Genomic DNA, 13,663 nt, shown 5'->3' on the forward strand with positions numbered 1-13,663 from the left:
GTGAAATAAGCAAAGCACAGAGGGATGAATACCGCATGTGCTCACTCATATGTGGGAGCTAAGAGAGAAAGAAGGAAGTAAAGAAAGACCACAGTAGTGCATTGGACTTGTAGAGGGGGAGGAACATTCCTTGGGTTACAAAGTGGAGTTGGGGGGAAAGGGGGAGTGGGAGGGAGGCTGGAAATAAGTGGGTGGGGGACACGGGGTACAAATGCAATTTCTGGTAATGGGTATGCTGCCAGTATGAAGTTGGCCCTCACATCATGGGGTGAAAATTAGCTTTGTATCTCATGAATATTCATAAATTTTTTGTGCATTATTCAGAGAGCCCTTTTCATGTGAATATGTTTTCTCTTGCTATGAGAAATTTTCTTTTATTTTTTAAACAATTTTGCTTCACTCTATTTTCTCTACTCTCTTTTTCTGAATAGATCCTCTATCTTAATTGTCTTTCATAGTATATCTTTTTGTGTACTCTGTGAGATTTTTAAAAATGTTATATTCTACACTTTTTTTAAATTTTAGCAATGATTAATAATACCTAAATGTTTTTGTTCTATTTTCAGTTCATTATTATAGATTTATCTTTTTACAGTTGCAGTCTCTTCTTTAAAAATGTCAGACAAATAAATCTGTTTTAAATTGCAAAAAAAAAAAAAAAGAATGGGGAATCAGAGCCTGTCTTGCCCATGAACGTGGGAAACACTTATATTCACTGGTGGGAGCATTAATTGATATAACATTTCTGAGCATTTAGCAATGTGTCAAAAGCCTTGGACCCTGCAACTATACTTCTGAGATTCCTTCTTAGGAGTCTTCAGAAAGATGGGCAGAGCAACATGTGTATTGTAATAGTAAAGGAATGGGAAAACCAACATCAGTAACAGGAATATGAATAAGTAAAGGAGGTATATCCACACAATGGAATATTACACAGTCATGAAAACAGAGTGTAAAAGTTTTTAATAACACAAGGAAAAAACTTTATAAGTAAACAAAGCAGAACGTACAGCTGTATATATGTTTTTGTACAAGTAACAGGAATATGAATAAGTAAAGGAGGTATATCCACACAATGGAATATTACACAGTCATGAAAACAGAGTGTAAAAGTTTTTAATAACATAAGGAAAAAACTTTATAAGTAAACAAAGCAGAACGTACAGCTGTATATATGTTTTTGTACAACTACTTCATACAATTATTTACATGTGATATATAAAATCTTAACTATTACTTTATAATGCATAGAGAAGTAAATTTTAACATATTCCCATTTAGTTAATACTATTAGAATTCTTAACATTGTATTATGCAGTTTTCTTTATATTTGTATTTTTATAATAAGACATTACTTTTATGATGTAAAATCAAATATCAATGAGCATATGTCACATGCCTCTAAATTTGTGATCATAAGAAATAGAGAGTCAGGAATAATACCTAACACTTAGATTTAAACATCGAGAAGATTAGGACTGTATGAGACAGGAAGAGTTAAAAATAAAATTATGACCAATGACCTAGCTTTCCAAACTACCAGGGACAAGTATCTTTCCTTTCTAGTGTCACATAATAAAACAGTGGAGAAAATTCATAGTTTCTCATAGTTTCTAGTATAGTACTCTGAAAGTAGAATTTATCTATGGAAAAGAGTAAAATTATCTACTGCAAACCACTGATCAGGTCAGCAGACATCAACACCATTGCCCTAGTTCACTTTGCCAGAGACAACAATATGACCAGTCTTCAGCTAAAGGCATCAAGAACAATAAAACAAGTAAACAATTGACAAGCAAGCCACCTAACTTCAAACTGAGAAAATTAGAAATATGAGGAATCCTTTTTGTGCCATTTCACATACATTTAAAGCAGGGATGTTGGCCTAGAAGCCCTAAGAAACTTTTCAATTTTAAAATTCTGCAATTCTAAGACATAATAAATGTAATCTCTGGCATACTATGCCATCTTGTCCTAGAAGAAGAGCAAACTAAGTCTTCCAAAGGGTAGTCAATTTCCTGAAAACAAGCATGGATTGTGGTAGAATGTAGTATAAGCCCCAGTAGCTACAGAGACAGGGGACTGCAAAGAGGCAAGCCTAGCATTTACAATCCACTCTGTAGTCTTATTTATGGTACTATGCCACCTCTGCGAGTAAGACTGATTTTCAAATTCAGCTTCATTTGACCATCTAAGCTTAAATACAGATGTCTGGTCTAGCACCAAAGCTGCTGAAGGGCAAGAAGCAGCAGGCAATGTGGCAGGGTCAAAAAGACAATCAGTGAATTGGGAGTTCAAGTCCCAACTCAGCCAATAGGGATGTGAACTTTGGGACCTCAGTTTCTACATCTACAGAAAGGAGAGAGAAGTACTCACTAGATCAGAGTATCTCTCCAACTCTTCCAAAAAGTACCCCTTAGAAGTTAGAGGGTGCGTCCTAAAGCACTTATTCTAACTACATTATCCTAATAAAATCTCTGTTTTATCAACACTTGTGCATACTTTGTCTTCTATCTTTCCATGATAATTTAAATATAATATGATTACTAGTCATTTAAACTGCCTAAGCTCATCCACTCCTCCCCCACCCCAAATCTTTGAGTAAATCTTTGAATTTGTCCCATAATATCAGTTCTCTCTCCCATCATCATATAAACCCCACACAACTCATTCCCTAGTATGAGATGCAAGGTTCTATATAATTACAAAATTTTCTTCCTGTTATAATTTTCTATGATAAAATGAAATAATGTATTTGCAAGTGTCTAGCACTGTGCCTGGCTCATAACAGAGACTTGAAAGATATAAGCTAAATCTGAATTTGACTGACTTGTTTTCTTCATCAAATTAAACGTGCTTCAAAAATATGTATTGGAAAGTCCTGAGCTGGGAAAGCAAATCATTAAATATTATACTGAGGATGTTATTGTTGATAAAGTCCTTCATCTCTAGAGTATCTTGTTGAGAAAAAATGAGATGGGGAGAAGGAAAAAGGAGCAGCAAGTGAAACACACAAAAGCAAAAAATAAAAAAAGTCACTGAAACAATTTATAAAAGGAAGACCAACTAGGGAGGTATGCACAGTGACAAAATGCAAAAGGATCTAAGAGATAAGAATTCATACTTGGGTTTAATACCAAGAAGACTCTCTCTGCAGATAAATTTTATGTTATCTGTGATAAAAAAATGAAAATGCTGTCTTATGAATGAAATGATTCCTTCTTCTTCTTAAATGGAAATAAATTATAGTTACTGCAGTCTGCTGAATCTAGGTATCTCGAGTCCCTGCTGCCTCCTACAGGGGTATTATATTGATCTTATCCCAAATTGCCTCATTTTACCTTGCATTCTAATCTTCAGGCTGCTATATCCTTCAAGATGCAGATGGGATATATCTTAAATAACTAACTGCATATAGAACTGGGGGCTAGGCATCATGTAGGGGAAAGTAAATATTATGGACCTTTCTAAAAATGAGTCATTTTATACTTAATGATGAGGACACAGCTCAAAATAGATAATGCTATCTGGACATAGTTTAATTCAATGAATATTTATTGAGTGCTTATTATGGCTAGGGATTGTGAAGAATGTATAGAACATATAGTCCTTGCCTAAGTGAGTTTATAATCTGGCAGGAGAGACAAGATGCACATATAAATAAGTAATGAATGGCAGAATGTGATAAGGGCAAAAAGAAAGACAAAGACCTGCATTGTAGAGAAATGGGAAAAGATCATTTCCAGGCCAGGAAGATAAGGAAAGCTTCAAGGAGAAGGCAGTCCATCTGCTGGGGCTTTCTTATGAAACATCCATAGGATCAGTTCTACCCAGGTTTTGTGATACAGTAGGCATTTGTGGAATCAAACTGGATAAGAAAGACTAAGACCAGAATAAGCAACACAAAGAAGTTATCAATGCATCTGCTGCAATAAAGGCAGTGCCCCAGTCATTAATGACAACGACTGCAAACAAACAAACAAACAAACAAACAAACAAACAAACGAAAAACCTAGAAGAGAACTGGTGTCTCTAAACACTAAAAGCAACTACTCCTCTTGACAGCATGCTCCTCCGAAAAACCCAGAAGAGAACTGGTGTCTCTAAACACTAAAAGCAACTACTCCTCTTGACAGCATGCTCCTCCTGACTGTTCTGGCTTATCACCATGTACTTGGAGGACAAGCTTCCAGTGGGACTGCTCTGCCATTCTATTCAACCATGAACTTGGGATACTCATTCAGGGATGTGGACTGAGAAAGAGGGGCAAAAACTCTTGATGTTTTTAAACAGCAGTGTAGAGACGCAAGAGGAGACATACTTTCTTTTTCCACTTTTCTGAAAACAATGAAGAAGCCTCTGACAACTATAACCAACACTAACAGACACTGGGAAAGGCAGCATTAAATTGACCAGGCTCTATCAGACAAATCTAAGTCATCTCGAGGTAACAGATTTCTCCTTGCTAGTCCCCTGCACTGCTAGTGAACACCATTCCAATGCTATTTGCAGGGCAGCTGAGATCCCTGCCTCATGTAAAAAGCCCTTTCTACCCCTCCTACCTCCCTCTACTGGCCATTTCCCTCTATTCCCCACCTCTAGCCAAAATGCTTCTCTCCTTCCTCTTCTATGTTCCCATAGCCCTTTGCAGACACTACTTATAAACTACTCATCATACTGCACTAAAATTAGGCATACATATGTATGTAAAGAACCTACCACAATGCTGAGCACTTGGAAGATGTCTGACATACAGTACATATCTCCCCCCAGCCTATGAGGACCTTGGTGGATGCTCACAACTTTATATCCCACCACCTAGTACCAGACAAAGAATTCTCTGGATAAATCAATACCCAGAAGCACAGGAGTAGATGCAGAAGAATTTTTCCTTTCTTGCCCAGCCCAGGAAACCCACCCAGAACTTCACATGACTTACTCACAATGCCACTCCCCCAGTTATAACCCTATTCCTCTAGAGGATCCAAACACATTAGGCCATCGCCCTCCTGTCTCACCAGCTCTGTTAGACACCAACTAACCAAACCCTCTGAGTCAATCATCAAATCAGCAGAAGCCAACTTTCCGTAAAGGGCCTGGGAGCTTCCAATTGGGAAGAACTGTACAGTTTTGGCAGGGCCCTCCCTAGTCCTGCAAGAAGGATCATTACTCAGCCCTACTTCTTTTCAGGCTGACTGGCTGTTAACCTTTACTGAGCTTCCAGGAAGGTTAGGTTCACTTCTCTTTCCAAAATGGAATGAGAAGGTAAGCATCAGGAGGATAAGGAGATAGTGGGTCTGGGAGAGTGACCAAAAGTACCTAGGGCTGTCTTGGAAGCAGGTAGGGATTAAAAGGTTGAAACTCATATTTAGCTGGAGAACAGACTTCACTTGCAGAAAAGAAAATTTTAAAAAGCTACAGCTAAAAGACTTTAAAGGTGATCCTAAGTCTGACCCCTCTGTTCTGCAGAGGAGGAAATTAAAGCATATGGAGGTGAACTGACTTGAGGAAGCACTTGGATGGAATAAGGACATCAAATAACCAGGAGTTGACCGTACATGCGCTGGATGACTCAGATGTGTTCAGGAGAATAAATTATATCCTAATTTAACTCTACATCAATTCAGGAAGCATAATTCATAAAATCAGTTGAAACACAAGTCCTCTGATTCTACAGATACCTGAATAGGGCTCTGAAATTTCAGTAGAGTTTATATTTTCATCTGTTTTATCCAGATGTTTATGATTCTTTTAACAAAAATTCATATGGCCCACATCTTAACCACTTATTTTTTACAGCACCTTTTGAAAAACAAAAGCACATCTCTGCTTCCTCAGCTAGTGGCAACAGAACGTGGGCATCTAGTTCAAGAAGCAGAAGAAGGCTCCAGACAGTCTGCTCTGTAACCTTTAACCAAGCAAAGGTGGCTAAACCCTGTAAAGCACAGGTTTACAGCTGAGACCACAAACATCCAAAAACGAGAGCCCCAGCTGCTCCCTGGCAGCCCTGCTCATAGGCCCTTCCAGAAGAGGGGGTGTCTTACCCTAACCCAAACATTCTCATAAAGTTAGGGACCAGAATTCCACTGACGTGTTATGGCGGAGGGGCAGGGGAGAGGAAGAGGAATAGCAGCAGCAGCAATTAATGTATGGGCTTTCAACCCTTCTTTTTCTGAAAACTCAGATGAGTTTACATCTAATTTCTTTTTAACTGGGAGGAAAACAAATGGGAGAACTCCTTTCTTTCAAAGTATCAAAAGGTAAACAGAATGCTTAAACATCAGGTCAGGTAATATGGATGTCTAGCACTGAGGCCAACTTCAAACAGAGCACAGTGAGGAGAAACCAATGCTGCACTATGCTTACCTCGTCTGAATCTGGGTAACGACACCACAGGCATCCTTGTTAAGAGAAAGATATCTGTACTATTTATATTTTGCTTACCTTATAAGCAAAGTAAAAGATACTTGTGCTCTATAAGTTCAAGTACACCTGTCTGAATGACACACCACAGGCATCCTTGTTAAGAGAAAGATATCTGTACTATTTATATTTTGCTCACCTTATAAGCAAAGTAAAAGATACTTGTGCTCTATAAGTTCAAGTACACCTGTCTGAATGATCATTTGTTGATTAGCTATTGTGTTGAGCAAGGCATTTGGGGGCATACAGTGATGAAAACATAGCCTCTGCTTACAGTTTAGTGACAGGGACAATACACAAACAACTAGTTACAGTACATAAAGCAGAATGAAATGGTGTAATTATATTAACTACCACATGCCGATATGCCAAGTGCCAAGGTAGGACTAGGCTAATGCTTTTCCCACACCATCTCTCCTTACTCCTTATAAAACGGTTACTGAGATAGATGTTTTTGTCCTCATACTGCAGATGACAAAACAGACTCAGAGAGGTTAAGAGATCTCAAATCATACAATTAGTAACAGTAACCACAACCTTTATGGAGCACTAAATATGCCAGAAACTGTGGTAACTTATAGTCCTTACGTGGAATCTTCTCATTCCATCTTCACAACAACCTTTTAAGTAAAGTACTATCATTATCCCCAATTAACAAATGAGGAAAGTAACCTGCAATGGCAGAGCTGGGTTAGGAACTTAGGTCTTTTTGACTCCACAGCATACATCTTTAAGCATCACCAATATTTCTAAGTGCTGCTGGAAATCAGGGAAGACTTTAAGGAGGAGGAGGCATGTGACATCAATACAGTGCCTCACTGACGACCACCCAGAGCACATCCTTTACTACTAGGGACTGAGGAATGAGAAAAGTCCCAGCCTGCTAATGTATGAAACATCAAGAGTTTGCTTTCACATGCCCACTATCTTGATTATAGCACTCTTGTACCTCCTTGAGGCATCTCATTTCTCCTTGCGAAGCCTGAGAATTCAGCTGCTATCAAGAGTTTGCTTTCACATGCCCACTATCTTGATTACAGCACTCTTGTACCTCCTTGAGGCATCTCATTTCTCCTTGCGAAGCCTGAGAATTCAGCTGCCTGCAAGGTCCATACTTTTCTACTTCCTTCCTTTTATTTTAGAAAAAGTCAGTGCTACATTAGGATCCCCAATTTAAGTGCAAAGAAGTTGAAAAGCCTCAAGCAGTTTTCCACCCCAAATAAAATACAGGTTTTAATACACACCATAAACAGACTTATGTATTTGAATGGTAGTCAGTACAACATTACTGAGCTCCTGTTACAATAACTTTCATTTTCATCTCCCCTGGAAGAAGCTTCAACAGCCTTACTCAACACTAATCAAACTGAATTAAGTGTGCCCATCTGGAGGCCAGCAAAGGGTAGAGAAAATACCAGGAACAACAAATGAATGGAAATGCACTGAATGCACTGAAATAGCCAGACAGCAAATGAGCAGAAACAGATTCTCCTATGATAATTCGTATAACTTCGTATAATGTATGCTATACGAAGTTATTACGCTACCAGGGACAAGTATCTTTCCTTTCTAGTGTCACATAATAAAACAGTGGAGAAAATTCATAGTTTCTCATAGTTTCTAGTATAGTACTCTGAAAGTAGAATTTATCTATGGAAAAGAGTAAAATTATCTACTGCAAACCACTGATCAGGTCAGCAGACATCAACACCATTGCCCTAGTTCACTTTGCCAGAGACAACAATATGACCAGTCTTCAGCTAAAGGCATCAAGAACAATAAAACAAGTAAACAATTGACAAGCAAGCCACCTAACTTCAAACTGAGAAAATTAGAAATATGAGGAATCCTTTTTGTGCCATTTCACATACATTTAAAGCAGGGATGTTGGCCTAGAAGCCCTAAGAAACTTTTCAATTTTAAAATTCTGCAATTCTAAGACATAATAAATGTAATCTCTGGCATACTATGCCATCTTGTCCTAGAAGAAGAGCAAACTAAGTCTTCCAAAGGGTAGTCAATTTCCTGAAAACAAGCATGGATTGTGGTAGAATGTAGTATAAGCCCCAGTAGCTACAGAGACAGGGGACTGCAAAGAGGCAAGCCTAGCATTTACAATCCACTCTGTAGTCTTATTTATGGTACTATGCCACCTCTGCGAGTAAGACTGATTTTCAAATTCAGCTTCATTTGACCATCTAAGCTTAAATACAGATGTCTGGTCTAGCACCAAAGCTGCTGAAGGGCAAGAAGCAGCAGGCAATGTGGCAGGGTCAAAAAGACAATCAGTGAATTGGGAGTTCAAGTCCCAACTCAGCCAATAGGGATGTGAACTTTGGGACCTCAGTTTCTACATCTACAGAAAGGAGAGAGAAGTACTCACTAGATCAGAGTATCTCTCCAACTCTTCCAAAAAGTACCCCTTAGAAGTTAGAGGGTGCGTCCTAAAGCACTTATTCTAACTACATTATCCTAATAAAATCTCTGTTTTATCAACACTTGTGCATACTTTGTCTTCTATCTTTCCATGATAATTTAAATATAATATGATTACTAGTCATTTAAACTGCCTAAGCTCATCCACTCCTCCCCCACCCCAAATCTTTGAGTAAATCTTTGAATTTGTCCCATAATATCAGTTCTCTCTCCCATCATCATATAAACCCCACAATCCCACAGAAGAGATCCAGAGATGATGAGTGGCCTCTTTCTTCAGATTCCCTTTTTTCCCCCCAAGTCATCTTAACTTAAACCCTTCAGACTCTGGCACATCACTGTGGCTATTCCTGTCCCTCCCCAGACCAGTCTGCATCAGAGCAGTACGATTTAGATGGGAAGAACTGGAGGATGCCTCCAAGAAGCAGCATTTGAGTAGCTAAGGGAGCTTCCATAGAGTTAGCAGGGTGATCAGATGCCAAGAGCAAAGGGATTTCAGGTTGTAAAGATGGTGTTGCTGGTAGGGTGCTCTATCTTTCTGTGTAGATGTAATGAATAATTCTCCCCGCACTCTGGTTCCACTAGTTGTCGTCCTTGGGCTTGAAACTGTGACACTATTTGAAAAGTTGGTGATACCTATGGCCCTGTCTGTCTTCCAACAGCCTTGCTCAAATAAGTCATTCACCCTCCTCCTGCCTCCCCAGCTGCTGCACTGAAGTTGTCAGGTGAGCTGCTGTCACCCGAACAGCTACAGCTGGACCTCAGTGTGGTATGTTAGCAGGGCCTGGGCTTGAGTCCTCCTCAGTGGCTCCAGGAGCCTAAGACTCTTCAGGAACTTCTCACAACACAAGCATGTGAAACCACAGTTGAAGATTTCATGTTACTTATTAATTACAAGTACATGATTCTCAGGAGACTACTGAAATGGTTACAGAGGCTCAATATGAAAATTACCTACAATAATGAAAATAAATGTCCAACAGCAGTGGAATAGTTGCTAAATTAAGGTACATCCACATAACACAGTATTGTGCAGCCATTAAAAAGTATGGTTTGAGGGCTGGCCCATGGCTCACTCGGGTGAGTGTCGTTCTGATAACGCCAAGGCCACGGGTTTGGATCCCATATAGGGATGGCCAGTTAGCTCAATGGGAGAGCATGGTGCTGACAACACCAAGTCAAGGGTTAAGATCCCCTTACCGGTCATCTTTAAAAAAAAAAAAAAAAGTATGGTTTGAAAATTTCCAAAATAAGCAAATCCATAGGCAGAAGTAGACTAGTGGGGGGAACTGGGGGACTTGGGGGAAAAGGGAAGTGACTGCTGATAGGTATGAGGCTTCCTTTTGGGTGATAAAAATTAACTGTAGAACTCTTTGAATATACTAAAAACCACTAAATAGTATACTTTAAATGAAAGAAGTATGGCATGTGAATTAAACATCAACAAGGCTGAAATAAAAATGATTGTTTGGGTGACTAATGACATGGAGAAATGCTCAATATAATGCTAAAGGAAAACGGCAGGTTTTAAAGCACATTATTTAATAGGATCCTATTTTTTCGATATACACATTTATTATCTTCTATTAATTCTACTTCCACCACCACTACTGCAGTTGGCTAACATTTTTGAGCACTTGAACTCTGTGGCAGCCAGTGTGGTAAGAATTTTACATGAATTTCTCATCTATTGTCATAACAACTCTCTGAGACTGGTACTGTTATAGATGAGAAAACCACCATGACTTGTGGAAATAAAAAAGACCTTGACCAAGTTTAGACAATTAGTATGTGGTGGCACAGCAAAGACTCAAAATCAGTACCATCAGACCAAAGCCCATGCTCTTAACCACTGTGGCCAATAGTCTTAAAAGTAGTGAAAGCACAGGTGACTGAACTTTTGTGCTATTTTGTTACAATAAACCTGTATTAAATTTCAAAATAAGGGAGAAAAAAAAATGACTGCAATTTTGCCAAATAAAAGTTCTGGGCATCTGCCCTCTGTGGTGGACACCAGGTACACACACCTCATAAAAAGGTGTAACGACAACTTGACCATACAACCCTGCATCAAATTATTCCCATGAGAAACATGGGCAGTGTTCAGACAAAAAGCTACAAAAACCCAATGTCTTAGTCCATTTTCTGTTGCTTATAACAGACAATCTGAAACTGGGTAATTTATTGTAGTGGACCGAATTATGTACCCCCAAAACTCCCTGAAGTTTGAATCATATCCCCTGAGTTTTATGTATTAGAAACTTAGCCCCCTCTGTGACTATTAAGAGGGTGGAAAATCCTATTATGGTAATTGAAAGGTGGAGCCTGGAAGAGGTGATTGGATTGCAGGACCATGCTATAGTGAATGGATTAAAAATGGTGCTCAGAGGCATGGTTCTGAGGGCTTTAAGAGAAGAGAAGAATCTGTCTCTCTCTTTCTCTCTCTGCTTCTACCATCTTGCAATGTCAGACCTCTGGGTCACTGCTGCCAGCACCAGATGGACCGTGGACTCCCCAGCCAGAGAAACTGTAAGCAATAAATGTCGTTTTTCTTTATAAATCACCCAGTTCTGTGTATTCTGTTATAAGCAACACAAACGGACTAATACATTTATAAAGAAAAAAGAGGTTTATTTCTTACAGTTCAGAAGGATGGGAAGTCCAAGGTTGAGGGGGTGTATCTGGCAAGGGCCTTCTTACTGGTAGGTACTCTCTGCAGTTCCAAGGTGGGGCAGAGCATAACACGGCAAGGGGGCTCAGGGTGCTAGCTCAGGTCTCTCTTCCTCTTCTTATAAAGCCACGAGGTCCCACTCTCATGATTATCCATTAACCCATACATGGATTTAAAGGCCCAATCACTTCTTAAAAGCCCCACACTTCTCAATACTGCCACAATGGGGGAATTAAATTTCAACATGATTTTCAGAGGGGACATACATTCAGACCACAGCACCCAATCAATTAGTTATGGCTGAGTATAGATTCTTACAGTTGGAAGAGGCAAGGCCTCCTATGTGTACAGGCCAATATTTCCCTCGACCAGATTTCTGATAGAGTATGACATCTGCTAAAATAGTTCCATTTGAGGCGCTTGCTACTCTCTGAGGCATCTCATTTCATTTCTGACCAGATGGCGGATGGCTCTTCCTCACACTGAACTCAACAGTAAGGGTGTATAAGCTCCCCAACTGTCCAAAGTTTAGCCTCGGCCCTCACCCCCACCATCACTGCTTCTTCTTTGGGTGACACAACAATAGTTCCCTGAGCCACTTAAAACAACTTCCAGTTCTGTTACTATCCTGCGGTCTGTCACTCCTCTCAAAATATGGCATCCAGTGTCATGCAGACATGGAGTGGGAACCTCCCTTGCTGAGGACACTACAGAGCATCACGGCGTTGACTTGGCTCTTTTCACTTTAGACTGTGTAAACTTACACAGCTGCTACATCCCAAGTACTGCCCAAGTGTAGAGCAAGGATCCAGGACTGTGGATTTATTCATTCCATTTCCAAGGGGGTACAGTGTAAGAGGCCACTGGAAGTAACTGCTCCAAATCTATAGTCTCACACATGTAGAAAGTGACATGGGTGAGTGGCTATACACAACTCGCTCAAGGTTCTACAACTGACATTGGTTTCCTGAGTCCAGATCTCCCATGCAAATATGTTGAAGATGCATAATAAACAGGTAACTAACTAAAAACTCCAGGTATTCTTAAATTTTAGAAAGCTGAGAGTCCTTTACATTTAAAAAAACTAAAGAGCTCTGAAATAAGAACTAAATAGAAAATCATACAAATGTGTTAATTCTCTGAAGATGCATAATAAACAGGTAACTAACTAAAAACTCCAGGTATTCTTAAATTTTAGAAAGCTGAGAGTCCTTTACATTTAAAAAAAACTAAAGAGCTCTGAAATAAGAACTAAATAGAAAATCATACAAATGTGTTAATTCTTCCAATAAAAAAATTATGACCACCTATGATGGACTGTACTTCTCCACTGGGGCAGCCTCAGATGGCACCATCCTAAGTTCCTGAAGAAAAACCACATGGCTGAGTGAGAAGCCATACTTATTAACCAACTGGAAACAGTCTTATTTATTCAAATAATTTTATAGTCAACACACCCAGCAGCCCTAAATCACCACTTCCCTCCTGTCCTGCCCCATCGAGGGAGGGATGTTTGATGTTACAGCTAGTGCCTTAGCTTTCAGGAAGAGACGGTTTAATCTAATTCCTCAATTTTTCAAATAGGACATTTTCACTGCAGCTGGACCCAGCTGGAAACGAATCTCTCCCACACACATCCCCAAAAACATAAAACATAAAAGGCATTTAGCAGAGAAAGACAGATGCAGAGAGATTGCTTCATCAAAGTAAACTGAACAGGCATGACATAAAGCTAATACCCCTGCCATGGGGATGTTGACCTGTACTACACACCTAATAGAAGTCCCCATTCCATCTTGTACTTTCTCACCTTGGGCCTCTGCTCAGTGTCCTCCACCTGGAATGTTCTACTCATCTATCCTTCACAGCAAGGTCAGAAAGCATCTTCTAATACCCCAGTTAGAACCAGTCATGGCCTCACATGTGCTCCCAGAGCAATATGAACTATCATCAAAGGACTGATCAGCCTATAATATATTATACTTAACCGTATACCCCCTCAACCCCCCATACACCTGTGAACACCTTTGGAGCAGAAATCATGTCTAATTCATTCTGTTACCCTTCCCTCAGCATTTAACACAGATCAAGCACACAGTAAGTGCTCAAAAACATCAGAACCAAACTAAACTG

The sequence above is a fragment of the Galeopterus variegatus genome, unplaced genomic scaffold (assembly GCF_000696425.1).
Source record: "Galeopterus variegatus unplaced genomic scaffold, G_variegatus-3.0.2 Scaffold2782, whole genome shotgun sequence".
NCBI lineage: Eukaryota > Metazoa > Chordata > Mammalia > Dermoptera > Cynocephalidae > Galeopterus > Galeopterus variegatus.